Source organism: Sorex fumeus, unplaced genomic scaffold, assembly GCF_029834395.1.
Source record: "Sorex fumeus unplaced genomic scaffold, SorFum_2.1 ptg000169l, whole genome shotgun sequence".
Classification (NCBI taxonomy): Eukaryota; Metazoa; Chordata; class Mammalia; order Eulipotyphla; family Soricidae; genus Sorex; species Sorex fumeus.
Window position 1 is genome coordinate 3,403,088 of NW_026606226.1, and position 18,342 is coordinate 3,421,429.

The window sequence follows — 18,342 nt, forward strand, 5'->3', positions numbered from 1 at the left end:
ATTTTTGAAGAGGAAAAAATTAGCCTTAGAAAAGAGATTGCAGAAAGAAATATTTTAGAAGCTGTAGGTTACACACACACACACACACACACGCACGCACGCACGCACGCACGCACACATTGCTGGAAGAAGAACAAACATATCTGAAATTGTACCGAGACTGATCCTGGCTATGTTCCAAATAATAATAAGCAGCCACAATTCTGAAGCCACTGGACTCGGGCCTCTGTGCAGACTGCAGAGGAGGGCAGGAATCTTCCGGAGCCTTTCCCATTAGGCCCGAGAGTTCATTCTTCAGCCTTCCTAGTTGAACTGATGTAGTGATCAGTGGGCCTTGAAGCCAAGGAAACAAATTTGTGTTTATCTTAACCCTCCTCTATGGTGCCTTTGCATGCATTCATCTTATTCTTTCCATTATTCTTAACTTAGTCATCCAGATTGCTGCTTAAACAGGAAAATTACCCTAAAACAGACCTGGCAAATAAACAAATCTATCACTGTCCGGGCCTTCTGAATGTTCTGCAACACGTTCCTCATAAGAGGAGGCGGAATATTTTCTTTCAGACTGAAAAAGACCTTCCTTGCGGCTCCCCTCCCCGGCCTCGCTCCACAAGTTGAGTGATTCAGGAGAATTTAGAGGGTTCTGACATTCAGAGGGCAGCGGCCAACTGTCAGGAAGCCATAGGAGATGGCAATAATGACCTCCATTTAAGGTCGCTGGAGCTTGAATTCATGCGGCCTTCTGGCACCAGCCACGCTATGTCCTGCTGATCGTGGAACCGGCGTCAGGTTTGCTCTGTGGAGCCAAGAGGACTTAGAGTGTTGTGACAAAAGGCACAAGCGCCTAGGCTCCAGGTGTGTGTGTGTGATGTGACCGATCCCTTCTGGAAGGTTGGTCTGGTTCGGGCTCGGAAGGTTTTTCTGTTGGGAGGGACGTGAATGAATCCCGCTCGACCCTAGGTCAGGTTCTTGAACAACAGGGCGGCTTGACGCTTTGTGCTGTCGGCCGGCACCGAGTAGGTGCTTTATAAAGCTGTTGTTGCAAGACATGATGAACTCTTGGGGCTGGAGCAATAGCACAGCGGGTAGGGTGTTTGCCTTGCACGTGGCTGACCCGGGTTCGATTCTTGGCATCCCATGTGGTCCCCCGAGCACCGCCAGGAGTCATTCCTGAGTGCAGAGCCAGGAGTAACCCCTGTGCATTGCAGGGTGTGACCCAAAAAGAAAAAAAGAAAAAGACCTGCTGAGCTCTTTGCTGAGCTGGGAAGGTTGGGTAGAAGCCTCGTAAAATGAACGTCCGCTTGCTGAAGTGATATTATTACTGCTGTACATCCAAACGAGGATTTGGGGTGGTAAGCATGAAGCTGTGACCTCATAGCTTTATTGATGCTTTTTTATGAAGAAGGATTAAATAGTGTCTTGCCTGTTTTATTTGCCTTTTAATCATTCATTGTTAGAGGTTCAGGCCATCTGTCTCTGCCAAGATCTGCCTAGATATAGAAGACTGTAATACAGAGATACTTAAAAAAAAAGAAGAAGAAGAAAAGAAAGACAAACCCCTTTAATAATCTGTTTAGACTCTCAGTCTCTAGGCATTCCCTAAAAAACGGTTCTAAGAAAATTTCATCGGCACTAAATCACCAGTGTATCTGTTAATTAAAACTATTTTTGTTGACGAGGGCCTCCGTGGTCTTGAGGCCCGTGGGAATTGTATTTAGCTGTCTTTGGAAGATAAGATAGAAAAACAAGAAGCCTTGTCAAGTGTAAAAGGTAAAATACAAAACTGTCAGTTCTCAGATATCAAGGTCCATTCTTCTGAGAGTCCACATCACCAGTGGCTAATCTAGTTAATTCTCCGCAGTACCAGACGGGGCGAAGGGGCGTGACCCGGGTTCAGCACTTGATTTCATTCTGTTTTATACCAAGTGCTTGAGAGGCGGTTTTGCTTCATCAGTATTCCACAGGTGCAGGCGTCGTTAACCCGAGTGAAGAGTTTATTACAAGGCATTGTGAGGAGCTGTTCTGGACTAATATTACCCCGTTATTTACATGAGACAAACTACCTATCTCCAACCTGCATCAACGGAGGTTGAAGTTTTTCAGAATGTTGAAGGAGGTTGGGGGGCTCTGCTGTGGGGCTGGACTTACTCAGGCTTGCGTGGCCGTGTTGCCCCCCAAAATACACACGGGCACACGCACACGCATGCACATACGCAAACACACATGCACTGTCTGTAGATCCAGGGTGAATTGTCCCTAATGTTTTTTTTTTTTTCTTTTTGAGTCACACCCGGCAATGCATAGGGGTTACTCCTGGCTCTGCACTCAGGAATGACTCCTGGTGGTGCTCAGGGGACCATATCGGATGCTGGGAATTGAACCTGTGTCAGCCGTGTGCAAGGCCCTCCCTCTTGTCCTCCAGTCCGTCCTTAATGTTTTTTAGACTCGTTTCCTGCTCAGATGTGAACTACGGTGAAGAGCTTCAGTTGTCATGAGAAAGGGCCGTGTCCACCACTCGGGGTCAGCGTCATGAAGACCAGAGCCGGTGTCCTCAGAGGTTCACGGGGACATACACAATGTTTCTAGCGGGACCCGAGGAGTCTGGGCTTGAACCCCGATCACACACTCTGGTTTCTTTGGTGGGTTCTAGTTGAGCCACAGCCCTGACCACTGCTTCACTCTAACGCCCGGGACTCTCCCTCTGGGGGCAGGATTACCGGCCACCCCGCTTTGCGTGTCTGGAAAGCCAGCAGTGGCTCTGGCTAAAAGAACCATGTAGCTAGTGAGTGTGATTGTGGAGGGGACCACAGGTTGGGGTGGAAATTCATTGCCGTAGGAAGGGGGGACGGGTGTCACTTGCTCTTCGGTCTGTTTCTTTTACAAACGCTCCCTGTCTCCCCTCACCACCACACAATATTTGAGTAGAATTTGGAGATCTAAGAGGTTCGATTGTTTTTATTTACATAGTGACTTCCTAAAGACATTTAGTCAAATAGGCAACCCAGGGCCCAAGCTGATAGTACAGCAGGGAGGGCACTTGCCTCTGCAAATAGCTGACCCGGGTTCGATCCCCGGCATCCTACATGGTCTCCTGAGCCCACCAGGAGTAATTCCTGAGTGCAGAGCCAGGAGAAAACCCTGAGCATCACCAGGGGTGACCCCCCAACTAAAAGCAAAACCAAAGAGAGAAAAAAGACAAACTGAAGCAGAGGTTAAGACGCAGAGTACGTAACCGTTATGATGGAGTCAGTAGATTAGAGAGAGCCACGAAGACCACAGATGTATCGCGGCAACCTCCTCTCACTGTCAAATTAAACTCAGGAAAATAAATTCCTCCTGGATCTTGTGCAGAGGCTCCGGGAGCCCAGTGAGGCCTGCACGCGAAAGCCCCTCTGAGAGGGGGTCGGGGTCACGGGCGTCTCTTTCTCCTGGCAGATGCAGGGCCGGCCTCCCACCGGCTTTGAGTTTTGCCTTCCGACCGCAGCTTCTGCTGAGTCCCCAGCCGGCAGTCCCAGGCCCCGGGAACGCCTTCCCCGAGCATCAGCACAATCCCAGCCCGCAGTGCTGCCGTGGCCTTTGGGCTTTAGTCATGGAATGTAAGGAATCTTCAACAGGAAATGGAGCTGGCTTTGAAATATTCTCATTTGCTGCAGCCGTTTGCTTAACCTGCATGCCTTTTGGGTGTCAGCATTTAATCCGAGGATGTTCTCTGGAGTGTGTGTGTGTGTGTGTGTGTGTGTGTGTGTGTGTGTGTGTGTGGACGTGGCTTTCTCTCTTGTTTATTCTCCAGGGATATTGTTCTTGTACAGCCCTGGGTACCATTAATAATCAGGTGAGCAGAGTTCCGGGGGGCTTAGCTGATGCTCTGCTTTTTCCCGTGCCTAAGAATGCAAAACTTCCGTTGGCGGCATAATTAAATTCAACTCTGCATTTTCGGCTCTGCTGTCAGTTACCGGGCCGGCAACGGAGGACGGCTTATTTGCAGGTGGCCTCTGTGTTGTAGTTCCACTTTTTTAAAAACTTTTCCCGGTTTTCCGGATGCTGTCAGGAGCGGCGCCAATGGCCGCCTTTACAGAGGTCATTTAAGCAAAACTCAAAATAGCAGGCATGTCACTTTATTGGCAAAGAAAGGCTTGTGTGGGCCCTCTCTCCTTGACCGATGACCTTCACCCTGAGTGAATTTGACGTAGCACATAGTAGCTGCTCAGTGAGCAGAGGTGGCCCTTACGCTGATGGTGGTGGTTGTGAGGGGGGGAGGGGCGACGGTCCTTGTCTGCTGTTTGCACAAGGTGTCACGTGTCTGCATGCACCTTACTATTTCCGCTGGGGTCAGCGTCACCCTGCTGGGAGAGTCACTGTGCTGGGACAGGGCAGTATTGGTATATGCATGTCTTGCTCCTTGGCACACTTCATTCTCCTGTAAGAAATTTAGGGCACTCAAGACGGAGTCAGCGCTGTCTTATTTTATTCATCTTCCAAGGGGGAAAAAAAGCCTTGTTCCAGGGCCAGGAACTTAGTGGAGGCTGTAAATATTTGCTGGCTCACAAGTCTTGGTGCTGAATCGATGGGTGATGTACAGTGAAATGCTTTTAGTTAAATGGCTGAAAATGGGGGCGGGGGGACGGTTCACGGTGCTCAGGGAGGGGCCAGGGTTCCGTGAGTGATGTTTGTCATGCGACTCCCTTTTTTGTGCCTTGGGCCTCCCAACTAACGGCATCACTCTGAGGCGATGGTTTATTGCCGTCCTGTCTTGTGCCATCCTCTTACTTGGTGCCCAGGATGTCTCATCTGGTCCGATTATGCCCATTAGAAATAGAAGAAATTTGCCACTGAAAGTCTTCATCCAACTCACACCTTGAAGTTACTTCATAATCTGGTAAAGGGAACTCTCGCCTTGCCATCTGCCCTGAGCCTCTTCCTGAGCTCCTCCTGCCTTGAAGCCATGTGCTTGACTGCTCAGCTGGAAAATTGTCGTCTTCCTAGGAACCAGATTTAGGATCCTCGAACATCTGTAGGGCCGTTTCTCAGAAGTTCCCCCTGACTTAGGACGTGTCACACAGACATGCCACTCATTTTGTTGAGTATATATATGTTTAAAAAGATGTATATATATATACATATACATCTTTTAAAATTTATTTACTTTTAAAGATGATTATATAGCTAAAGATAAAGGTAAAGGCCCTCCCGTTGATCATTGATTTGCTCGAGCGGGCCCAGTAACGTCTCCATTGGAGACTTTGTTGTTACTGTGTCTGGCATATCGAATACGTCACGGGGAGCTTGCCAGGCTCTGCCGTGCGGGTGAGATACTCTCGGTAGCTTGCCGGGCTCTCCGTGAGGGGGGGAGGAATCGAACTCGGGTTGGCCATGTTGGCTGTGTGCAAGGCAAACGCCCTACCGCTGTGCTATCGCTCCAGCCCATATATAGCTCGGAGCATGGGTGGTTCAGTGGTAGAATTCTCGTCTGCCACGCGGGAGGCCTGGGTTCGATTCCCGGCCCATGCAGTAAAGTATATATAGCTATAAAATTTTATATATATATATATAAAACTCTCCTGAGAGTTTGCTCTGATGATTCACTCAAGATTACTCCTGCGGCCACTCAACGTCTTATACTATTCATAACAAGCAATACAGAAGAGTATAAAGGATATTGTCTGCCCTAGAGGCAGGGGGAGGGGTGGGACGTGGGGGGGGGAATACTGGGGAACTTGGCGGTGGAAGATGTGCACTTGGTGGAGGGTTTGGTGATCGATCATAGTATGACTGAAACTCAAACAGAAAAGCTTTGTAACTGTATCCCATGGTGATTAAAAAACAATAAAATAAGATTAACATTCTGAATTAAAAAAAAAAAGTAAAAAAATAAAATATTACTCCTCCTGTTGGTTTTGTTTGCCGGTTGGGAAAACTATAAGACATGTCTCTTTCTGGTCTGTCAGAAATAATGGTCAGCATGAAATCTCATGAACGCGTGAAGCATTGAGTGATAGAGAAATATTAGTTAGCAGGTGGCATCCGGGAAACGCTCTTGGGAAAGTGGCTAACTGCCGATGTATTCGTGCACCTCGGAGTTTATAGAAATAAGTTGAGCTGACAGATGATGATGTTTAAAGCAAACCGTGGATGAAACTGTTGTCCGTTGTGTCTTAGGATTGTTGATGTAACATGAGTGAATCTCCGTATTTACTGAGCAAAATAAACCCGTTTAGGGGCTGGAGAGAGAGTCCGGTGGGTAGGACACTTGCTTTACATGTGGCCGAGCCTGGTTCGATCCCTGGTACCCCATGTGAGTCCTAGAGTGTCATTCCAGGGGTCAGCCCTGGGCACTGCCAGGTGTGGCCCCCATACTAGATGGACCGATTTAAAGGTGTATATTGTATGGCTTATTTATATAAAATTCTTGGAACATGTAAGATAGGGCTGGAACAATGACTCAAAGGATCAAAGCAAATGCTTTGTATGTGGGAGCTTCCAAGCGTGATCCCTAACCCCATATGGACCCCAGAGCACTATCCTTGAGCACCACCAGTGTAGATTCCCAAAGCGGGGGGTGGGTGGGTGGGTGATGCAATATAAACAGTCAGAAAAATCGGACCAGTGACTGCTTGAGGTGGTGGCGGTGCAGGAAGGACGGATTACGGAGGGGTTCAGGGGAAATTTGGGGAGTGGACACAGTCTCCATTATTGCAGGTATGTACGTGTCATTAATCTTAAGCTTTCTATTACTGAGTTCATTATGTGGCAGTTGCAACTCAGTAAAGCCATTAGGAAATACATTATGTCGGTGGCATTTGCCACGTTGCAGTCCCAAGGAGGTTGATTGACTGTTTGGGTTTGTTGTTTGTTATTGTTGGGACCTGCCCGGAGGTGCTTACCGGCTTATGGCTCTGTGCTCAGGAGTGACCCCTAGTGGTGGCCGGATCGGGCAGGGGGAACCATGTCATGTGGTAGGAGCAACTCCTCCCCACCCCCCCACCCTGTGTGCAGGATTTAAAGCCAGAGCCCTCCCCGGTGTAGTGCTCTTCAGCCCCAGCTGTTTTGTTCTCAGGACTCCATTAACAGGATAGGGTTTGGGCACGGGTCATTGCCCCCTCTGTGCCCGCCTGGGGGTTTGATCCACACAGCATGTGGCCTCCTGTTCATCCTCGGTGAGATTCCGGAGGGTCCCCCAAACTGCTCCGGGCTGGCTTTGATAGTTTCTGGAAAGGCAGGGCCTAAACTTTGTCCCTAGCCCTGAGCTGCAGGCCTGGTTTCTTGGGAACCACTGGGACTGGTCCCCAGATTCCTGAGCACAGCTTAGAAAATGGTTTCCCCAACCCCAGTGAATCTCAAGAGCACAAATGAGGGGCTGGAGTGATAGCGCAGTGGGGAGGGCATTTGCCTTGCACGCGGCCAACCCCGGGTTCAATCCCCGGCATCCCCGAAGCCGGGTCCCCCAAGTACTGCCAGGAGTAATTCCTGAGTGCAGAACCGGGAGTAACACCTGAGCATCACAAAAAGAAAAAAAAAAAAGCAGAAATGATACAGGAGGGACTGGCCTAGGGTTCAGAGAGGAGCGCTTGAAGGCAGATGGTTCCCATTGCTTTGCTCGAGTGAGGTCCTGCATTGGATCCCAGGAACCCCACGCCCCTCCAGCCCGACCACTGCTGGTGTGGCCGCTGCTATTAAAATAGCAAGAAAAAAATAGCAAGTAAACCTGATGCTGCCAGGGGCAACCCCTTGTTCCCCAAAAAACGATGTTGTTTTATGAATCTTCACAACCTGTTTAGAGCCACCATCACCCCCCCCCCCATTTTTTTTGAAACCGCAAACTGAGCACACTTAGGACAAGTAAATAAATAAAATGTTCTACCTCCCCAACGAATCTGCGAAGAGAAAATGAAAATCAAGGTTTCTGATTGAAAGGCTGTGATCTCGGTGCTTAAGCCCTCTGGCAATTTTTTTTTCTAATGGTGTGTGTGGGTGTTTATGAAGTGGCGAGGTTGGGGGGGGGGCATCTGCCAGAATATAAGACTTAAGTTTGTCACACGTCAGCCTTCAACATAAACCCGGTAAACATTTCAAAAAACGAATGAATGAACTCGGCGCTGAAAAGGTCTTCTGGTGGGAAAATCCTTTCCCTTTTCATTTCTTCCCCCAGTGTTAAGGGAGCGAAGTCGTGTTTTACATGCAGCGCCCTTTGTACTGCCTGAAACCCAGAAGCGACATGGGCACAGGCGAAGCAGAGGGAAAACACCTTTGGGGAGCATGGGTTCCTGCCAGCAAATCTTGCCCGGACTCCTTGGAGTGCCCAAGGAACACTTTCTCCATTGTCACACTGGAGGTTTCGTGCCAGGAGAGGGGGGGTAGGGGTGGGGGCTAGAGAATCTGTTTAAATTTTCCTCACAATTGTGTTATTTGTTGGGTTTCTCTCAGAGCCAGTAAATTTTTTGTCGGCCAATATTCACATTCCAAGAAGGGATTACAGAAATGTTTGCATTGTTACAACAGCAGAACTTATCTCCCCCCCACCCTTATCGTGATAACAACTGTTTTATAAGGACTATAGAACGTAAAGGATGGTTACATTCCTGAGGAATTTGTGTTTTAGAGAAAAGATAATTGAGATTTTCAAAACGCCGCTGTAACAGCCTTTTAAAAATTTTTTTATTGATAGTGCATTAAACTTACAAAACCTGCCACTTTATTTTTTTTTTTTTTGAGATTAACTTGAAAGTAGTCATTCCCAAATAGCAGTGTCATTTCTCACCTACTTCGAGGAAGAAGTTGCATCAGGGTTTCTGCGCACTGCTATTTCCCCTGCCTAAAAAAACAAAAACTGGGAATGTTATAACCCATTTCGAAAATTTGTGTCGGGAAAGGGCTTAGCCCAGTGATTCCTTTGGTCCCTTCTTCATTCATTGGCGTTCTGTTATTTCTTCATTTATATATTCAAAATTGATTTATAAAGAGCACACCGTGTGCCCATGTCTGTGTCCGTGCTGATGGTAAACAGTGAACAGGCACAGATGTCACTGCATTTAAGAGGGATTCCACCTGGTTTCACCTTTGGAGTATTAGAAGGACCAGTATTGTGAATACTTTCATATTCACTGGCAGGCGCTGCCTTTGTGCGCTGCCTTTGTCGGAGGTTATTTGGGTCATATTGCTTGACCTTACTGCCCATTTATTTTGTAAAATGGGCCGACTAATTGCTTCCCCCATGTGCATTATTTAACAAAGTCTGCTAAGTGCTGTAGTAAAAGAGTTGGAAGAATGAACTTCGGATAAGAGAATCATTTAACGATCACCTCACCTTGAGCTTGGATGTGTGTGTGCGTACATACACTATGAAGTCAAGCTAAATTTATTTAGTTTAAAAAATTTTTTTTTTTTAAATTTCTAGGTACTTTGCCTATACCTTGATTTCTCTTGAGATACCTTTTGAGTTAATTATTTTCTTATCTGTGTGTTGTGGATTGAAAATGCTTAAACTTTGGGGTTTTGGAGCTTGATCATTTTGATTCATGTCATTCTGGCAAATTAAATACTTGAATAGATGTGCAGGAGTGTTTATTCAAGGAGCAGGGCAGTGGGCCCCGGGAAGGATTTCTCCCATTGCACAGGTAGATACAAGCGAGATGTTTAGAGACGCCTTTCTCCAGTATATTGGCGATGCATCAAATGAGTGCATAATATCTTATAATTAAGTTAATGATCACTAATTTATAGAGAGTCCTTTTTACTGCTATCAGGGAATGCTCTGGAGATTCTACGGTGGTTATTTTTCAGCATTATTTGAAAACTCTAATTATTTTTGTCCTGTGGGTTCCAGGGAAATTTCTTCTGCTCACAAACTAGATTTTTCTTCTGACCTCCCTGTTACTGTGGAGAGTTGACGATCCCTTGTACTGCCACCACTTGCAGATCACGTCAGGGCAACAGCCCCACTGAAGTTTGTGTCTCTCTCTGCTTTTTCCACCGGGGCCTGCCTGTCCCGTGGTGCGTTTGGAAAGCGTTGGCTCCTTGAACATTCGTATTCGCCACCAGCACCTCGAGTCCCCTCCTAGTCCAGCCTCCTTCCTCTGGTCGATTTCCAAGCCTTGCGTGTCAGGGTCTTTTAAGATCAAGAGTTGGCTGGGCCCCCCACTGCACACAGGCCCGAACTCGTTCCTCTCTTCACAGCTGTGTGACCTCGGTGAGTTGCGCATTCTCTGCACCTTAGCTGCTTAGTTTAAAAGTGTGAATCGTCAGGCTTAATTCATAGATTGTGAAGATTGAAAAAATTACAATGACCCTGCTGGTCAGCACATTTTAGAGCCTCAGAAAAGGGTGGCTTCTCCTCCCTCACTCCCATCCTCCCTCCCTCCCTCCCTCCCTCCCTCCTCTCTTCTTCCCTCCCTACCTCCTTCCCTCCCTCCCGCCCTCTCTTCTTCCTTCGTTCCTTTGTTCCTTCGTTCATTCCTTCCTTCCTTCTTCCCTCCCTCCCTCCCACTCCTTCCTTCCTTCCTTCCTTCCTTCCTTCCTTCCTTCCTTCCTCTTTCCCTCCCTCCTTCCCCTCCCTCCCTCCCGCCCTCTCTCCTTCCTTCCTTCCTTCCTTCCTTCCTTCCTTCCTTCCTTCCTTCCTCCTTCCCTCCCTCCTTTCCTCCCCCTCCCTCCCTCCCTCCCTCCTTCCTCTCTTCCTCCCTCCCTCCCTCCCTCCTCTCTTCTTCCCTCCCTACCTCCTTCCCTCCCTCCCTCCCTCCCGCCCTCTCTTCTTCCTTCGTTCCTTTGTTCCTTCGTTCATTCCTTCCTTCCTTCTCCTCCCTCCCTCCCACTCCTTCCTTCCTTCCTTCCTTCCTTCCTTCCTTCCTTCCTTCCTTCCTCTTTCCCTCCCTCCTTCCCCCTCCCTCCCTCCCGCCCTCTCTCCTTCCTTCCTTCCTTCCTCCTTCCTTCCTTCCTTCCTCCTTCCCTCCCTCCTTTCCTCCCCCTCCCTCCCTCCCCTCCCTCCCTCCTCCCTCCCTCCCTCCCTCCCTCCCCCCTCCCTCCCTCCCTCCCTCCTCTCTTCTTCCTCCCTACCTCCTTCCCTCCCTCCCGCCCTCTCTTCTTCCTTCGTTCATTCTTTCCTTCCTTCGTTCATTCCTTCCTTCCTTCTTCCCTCCCTCCCTCCCACTCCTTCCTTCCTTCCTTCCTTCCTTCCTTCCTTCCTTCCTCTTTCCCTCCCTCCTTCCCCCTCCCTCCCTCCCCGCCCTCTCTCCTTCCTTCCTTCCTTCCTTCCTTCCTTCCTTCCTTCCTCCTTCCCTCCCTCCTTCCCTCCCCCTCCCTCCCTCCCTGCCTCCCTCCCTCCCACCCTCTCTCCTTCCTTCCTTCCTTCCTTCCTTCCTTCCTTCCTTCCTTCCCTCCTTCCTTCCCTCCTTCCTTCTTTCTTTCCTTCCATCCTTCCTTCTTTTCTTCTTTCCTTCCTTTCTTCCCCCCTCCCTCCCTTCCTCTTTTCCTGTTCAGTGATTTTGCAAGTCCTTGTTCACACAGGTTGTTCTAGAAACCTGATCACTGCTCCAGGGACGTGTCTCAGAGGACAGTGTGTGAGCGTGTCCCTCACATGTGTGAGGCCCCCTCTTCTATCTCTGGCATCACAAACACCCTTCCCCTCCAGCCCCAGATCATCTTTTCCCTATTGATTTTTTTTCTTTCTTTTCCAAGTTTCTTCTGCTTTCAGGGAGCGTAGCTGCCAGATTAAATATTTATCATTGTTTACTACATGCTGGACGCGAGGCTTTTCCTGTGCTCCCCTGGATGGAAACCAATGCTTTGGACCGAGGGGAGACCGTCTGCCTGGGCTGACAGTTGACTGGCCCTAGCAGTGAGACCTTGACTTTGGCCATTGGCCCCCACACACTTCAGAGCCCCTAGAAACCGGCCACTCTGTTCCTTCGAGGTAGAAATTGGATTGAGCTCTCCAAGGACCCAAAGCGTCAAGCCCTGTCCAGCCAGGCACAGCTCCACTCTTTTTCTTTTTTTTTTTTTATTAATTTTTTATTTATAAAGTTGATTTATAAAAAGTTGATTTATAAAGTGATTTATAAAGTTGTTCATTATGCAGTTGTTTCAAGCACTCAGTGTTCCAACACTATCACTGTGACCTTCCCTCCACCAGTATCTCCAGTTTCCCTTCCAATCTTTGGCACATAACAAATTTACTTTATATCTTAGATATAAATTTACGTTATATTGCATATTCCAACGAAAATTTAAGAGCTGGCACATAAAATGATCAGAAAATAAATCAGTGAGAGCCAATTAGTGATTACTATATGATTTTGACCTATGTAAATAAGAATATCAGAGCCATTTCATACAGTAAGGGGAAAAATGCCTATTCTCACTTACATGTATGTCTTTTCTACTCTGGAATCTATCTTATACTTGGATCTTGTTATCGTGCCCTCTCTTGAAGCAGCAGAACGGGTAGAAATGGACTCAGTACCAGCACCAGAAATCTAGAGCCAAGTTCTGCTAGAGCTGGCAGGATCTAAGCTTTGGGCTGGAATCCACTCAGTGTCTTCAACTGCTGTTGGGAATCCTACCACCTTTTGGTAACCGGACAAAGGAGTGAAGATGAGAAGAAGGTGAAGGCGAACTGGAGCCCAAGGGAGTTTACCCATGGGCTCTCGGAGTTGAGTGCCCACGAGGCAGGCATCCTGGCTCTGAGGCCCGGCCACACCCACTTCTGCTTAGGGCAACGAGCAGGGAACTCAGGAGAGTCTACAAACAGGTCTTGGAGCCTTCCCACCCTTTGTGCTCCTGCCTACCCGTAACCCCAGTACCCCGGATGAATACCATCATGGTAGGCCTGGCATCGCCTCTGAGCTGTTTGTGGGGTCATGTTTATGATTTCCCCCTTCCTGATACATTTCCGATTCACCATCTCCTCCTCTTCCTGGTCAGCCCAAAGCAGTTGATTAGTTACTGGTACCCACTCTGAGACACCACGTGTCTCATTTTCTTACATTTGATTAGTCCCATGCCTGGTCAGTCCTTGTCGCCTGCCGTTTCTCGTGCTGAGATATGAACAGCAGGCAGAAAGAAACAGAACTCGGAGGGAATTTGAATGTTAGGGGTGGGGGCAACGCCTGTTGGTGCTCAGGGACTCCTCCTGGCTCTGCGCCGGAGGGTCACTCCTGGCAGTGCTTGGGGGACCATGTATAGTACCCAGGATCCAACCCGGTTCAACTGCGTGCAAGGCAAGCACCTTTACCCCCGCCGGTACAATCTTGCCAGCCTTAGGGTATTTTTAAAGACCTGGGTCGGAGCAATCGTACAGCGAGGAGAGCATTTGCCTTGCATGCAGCTGACCCGAGTCCGATTTCCAGTGTCCCATATGGTCCCCCGAGCACTGCCAGGAGTGATTCCTGAGTTGCAGAGCCAGGAGTAATCCCTGAGCATCACCGCCGGGTGTGACCCCAAAAGCAAAATAAATAAATAAATACTGTCACTGTCACTGTCCTCCCATTGTTCATCGATTTGCTCGAGCAGGCCCAGTAACGTCTCCATTGGAGACTTTGTTGTTACTGTGTTTGGCGTATCGAATACGCCACGGGGAGCCTGCCAGGCTCTGCCGTGCGGGCGAGATACTCTCGGTAGCTTGCCAGGCTGTCTGAGACGGGTGGAGGAATTGACCTCGCATTGGCCATGTTGGCTGTGTGCAAGGCAAATGCCCTGCCGCTGTGCTATCGCTCCAGCCCTAAATAAAAAATAAATAAATAAAGACATAAAGATATGCAAGTGAGAGCAGTTGCTCCTGGCCAAGTTCTCACGTCTGTGTGCACCCTAGTCTGAGCTTGGGTTTTGTCTTACAGGAAGGGGAACCTCCTGAGGCATTTAACCAGCCTAGGTGCCCAGGTCAGCCTCATATTTAAGGGAGGCGATGGGAAGTTCGGTGGAAGGTAGATGATGGCAGATATGGCTAGAAAGATCCAGATGACATCAAATAGGGCCACCTTGAAGCGAAGAATGGGCTGCGGCAGGGTGGGTGGTCTGAAGTTGACTCCACTTTTGGCTTACTCCCCTGAGTGGCTGCTGTGCTGAGAAACAGGGTCTTAGGATGAGCCCACTTGCTGCCCCCCTGACCTCCTCCCCCAGGTCCATTATCATTGCAGGAGATAAGAACTCTGTGAATAAAGTTGACTCGTTACACAGCTACTTCCAAACTATTTTTTTTATCACTCCTGTGGCACAGTGAGTAATGATTAAACTTTGACTTGTCACAGAAAATATTTCTAAGTTCCTCTAAGTCACATAGGGTGACTCAGATACTAGATCTTGCATGTATTAGCAGAACACAGCTTTTCTCTTATAGATTTGATGAAACGGAAGTATAAATGCAGCTTCTGGCTGCTGACATCAAAACTGAGGTGAAAATGGGGTTGGAGCGATAGCACAGCAGGAAGGGCCTTGCACCTGGCCGACCCGGGTTCGATCCCCAGCATCCCATATAGTCTCCTGAGCACCACAAGGAGTAATTCCTGAGTGCAGAGCCAGGAGTAAGCCCTGTGCATCGCCAGGTATGACCCACTGTAGCGCTGTAGTGCTGTCCTCCCGTTGTTCATCGATTTGCTCGAGCGGATACCAGTAATGTCTCACCTCAAAAAGGAAAAAAAAACGTAGGTGAAATAACAACTTTGGCTCTATCCTTGCACCATTCCCATTTCTGATGCCTAATTCCTGCATCTGTACTGGCTAGTACAGATAGAGATATTACCATCATCATTGGACTGGTAAGAAGTAGTCTCCTGTAGGTTAAAAGCCACAGACCCCCTCTGGTTTCGACGTCTGACTAAATCCATCACTACTCAGCATCAAGAGGAGGGACCCACGCCCAACAGCACCTGGGAGGCTCTTCATGTGAAAAACCTTAAGTCAGTGCCCCGCTCTATGAAGGCGTTGCTTGCATGTTCATCATTGTGATTGTCGTCGTCATCAGGCTAATAAGAAGCACATATTCCTCAAATTTCTAAAGTTTCTTCATGCAAATGAGATATGAGATCTATATTTTTAGATTTGGTTGGCGGGTTGGTTTGGGGGCCACACCCAGCAGGGTTCAGGGGCTCCTCTCAGATTGTTTTTCCGGATCGCTCCCTGCTAGCGTGGGGGGACCACGCCTTGCCAGAGAGAGTCGGGGACCCCCCGCATGTGAGCCTGCCCTCTTGGCTGTTGAACCATCTCCCGTACCCAAGAGGCGAGCTCTTTACTGGCTCCGGGGGGGGGAACAGACCAAAACAACGGTTTTCTCTCTCTTAGCCAACATTCCCCATCGCCTCTGACAGTTCAATAAAAACGTCAGTTTCGATGTGTTGGAGGCTGCTTTGGAGACCGTTTCACATAAATCATCCGTTCATGGAACAAGGGTGTGGGTTTTGCCGGGCTCTATCTGCATGAGCTGAGGCCGGAGGAGCACTGGTCAGCACTGAGGGGCCCCTGGCCCGAGGGCTCCCGGTGCTGCCTGGAGGCCAGGGCTTTCCCTCAGCATCCTGCTGAGACTGTCCACTGAGGGGCTGCCCTGAATCCCCTCGTGTTGAGTTAAACTCGATTGGCTACTTTGTCATGATAACGTGGAAGGCTTTAAGTCTCTCATTACGTTCTCTTTCCTGGTGAGCCTAGTTTGTTATTGGTATTACTGGGAATTGCTGATGTAAAGCATTTGGCGACTTGGGGGACACAGCATAAGCCTCTTAAAGCATTTGTTCAATTAGATTTTCCGCCCTGCTGTCCAGAGGTTGCACTGTCTTAAACCGAGGGAGCTTTCTGGGGCGGAAGTGATGGTCCGGAGAACCACGGGCTGATGCTTCCCCTTGCCGTGTCTGTTTCTTGGGACTCTTCCCCGGGTGCCATGGAAATGCCGAATGCCCCCACGGAGGCCTCCAGAGATGGTCTCAAGCCATAGAGAATGAGGAAGAGAGCATTAGTTGGGTCTTATACACTACTGGGCCTATTTTTGATTTTTTTTTTTTAAAGCTTAAAAGCTGAATAATTTGTTTACAAGGGGAGGTGCTTCGTTTCCGCCTCCAGCTTCAGGTCAGAGGGCTTAGACTGTTTGCATTTGCATGAAGTTTGGAGTTTTTTGCTTTGCTTTCCTCTCGAGGAAAGAAACAGATGTGGATTGTTCACTGGTTTCAGTCCTGAGGATGCTGGGCCTTTCCATCAGCTTCCATAGCACTGTCTGTAGCATTTTCCTCCCGTTGTTCATTGATTTGCTCGAGCGGGCACCAGTAACGTCTCCATTGTGAGACTTGTTGTTACTGTTTTTGGCATATCGAATACGCCACGGGGAGCTTGCCAGGCTCTGCCGTGTGGGCAGGATACTCTCGGTAGCTTGCCGTGCTCTCCTAGAGGGATGGAAGAATCGAACCCAGCTTGGCCACATGCAAGGCAGACGCCCTACCCACTGTGCTATCGCTCCGGCTCATCAGCTTCCATAGGAGAGGAAAAGCCATCTTTTTCAAAGAGCCCCAAATGCCATCCTTTCGGACCCAAAGTGACCGGGACATACTTGGGTTTGATGTCGGCACCTCATGCTTTCGACCACTGAGCTATTGAGAAATTCACTGGTTGTCAGATGGGCATCGAACAGATCCTCTGATTTGGAGCACAAAGGAAGGTACATCTTCCTACGTTTCTATGACAGAGCGATATTGAAGAGGAGGGAGGTGACCGGCAGACCAGAGACCAGACGAGCTGGCAGGAAATTGCAAACCGGGTGGAATTTCCAGTGCTGTTCTTTTGGGAAGTCATGGATAATTTAAAAAGTACTTGCTTTTACTTTTGTTTGTTTCTTTGCTTGTACCCGCATCTATCTGCCAACCTTTCTAAAATGTCATGATGTAATTATTTTAACAGGCACTGTATGCTCCTTTATTTGGGGGATATTAACCTTTCTAAACAAAAGGAATGTTAATATACACTGGAGACACGACTAATGGGATTTCATTTTTCTTGTTAGGCAAGAAGCTTGATTCCCCCCCGCCCCCCAGCCCCCAACTTCTCCTAAAAGAATGCAGCAAGTGAAATAATTGCCTTAAGCTAATCCATGATAGCGATTTTAAACGTGACTTTCCAGATCACTTTTATATGGCTTAGAAAGAATAATGTAATTTTCTTGTTTTTGTTTGCTTTAGCTAAACAGTGTTGAAGGATGATATAAATTCAATGAATGCAAAACAAAGAAAATGCTAATTGCTAATGCGCCGAGTTTTTTTTAAGGCATGAAATATAGTGTTTAATTCATAAGCATTGTTTAATTTTGTATAGATTTAGTTACTTTTTTGAAAGTTAGTATAGGACAAACTCGGAATAAATTAGCTAGCAAGCCATTTTCTTAATCAGTCTGTGTTCTTATTTGAAGTTTACTATGTCTGACTGGAATATGCTGTTTTTTTTTTTTCTTCTTTAATAGAAACATACTGGCAGGGCACATTAGGGCTCTTTTTATTTTTTGCTTTTTTGAGTCACACCTGGCAATGCACAGGGGTTACGCCTGGCTTTGCACTTAGGAATTACTCCTGGTGGTGCTCAGGAGACCATATGGGATGCTGGGAGTCAAACCCGGGTCAGCCACGTGCAAGGCAAATGCCCTACCGGCTGTACTATCGCTCCAGCCCCACATAGGGTTCTTACAGGCTCCCCACCCCGCCTCCGGCATCCTTCCCTCTGTCCCCTCACGCATCTGTCTCTCCTTTTCACGGGGAGTATCCACTGGACCATTTTTATGCATCTTCCGAGCTAGCTCTTAGCCATGAGCATGAGCTTGCAGCAGGACGACTGGGGTTAAGGCCGGGAAGACAGTGAAGCTGATGAAAGCCAATTGGTCCGCATGGGTGTCAGGCCCTTGACTTTGGCCTCGCTGTCAAGGTCCCTCCGTCCTGGAGCAGCCCAGCTGCACGGCACTTCTCGAGACATGTACAGTCGGAATGAAATGTGTGTCATTAATCCCTGAGCCGAAGGGCGGGGAGGAGAGGGGAAGGAAGTGGGTGGGTTGGACGGGGCCTCTCATCCCTGCCAAGCCCTCGCAGAGCTTTCCCTTTAAGTGAGAGAGATGACAAGATTTTGCTATTTTGGATTAGTGACACAGAAATGGTTTCCCTTTCCTTCCAGGCAAAAATACCAACAGAATCTGCCCGTGGAATGAAAGTGCTAATTTCATTTGGTGACTTTCAGACTTGAAATATGGGCTTGAGCAGGAAAGTGCATTAGTCAGCTGAGGCAGGGGAGGGTATTTTTACAATGCTAATTATTATTTCATGACAGTGATTTACTTTACCTTGTCTCTCGCTTACACCCCCAAACTAGCCATTGTTGGAGGGACAGAATTGGCTGGGTTGTCAC

At 48.3% G+C, this 18,342-nt stretch overlaps 1 protein-coding gene and 1 non-coding gene across 8 annotated transcripts in view; both read left to right on the plus strand.

Moving 5' to 3' along the window:
- CADM1 (cell adhesion molecule 1) overlaps positions 1-18,342 on the plus strand; it is a 371,444-nt gene that overhangs the window by 159,810 nt on the left and 193,292 nt on the right. The window lies entirely within an intron of this gene.
- On the plus strand, positions 5,438-5,508 carry TRNAG-GCC (transfer RNA glycine (anticodon GCC)). Its single transcript has one exon. It is a non-coding gene; the product is annotated as a tRNA-Gly (tRNA).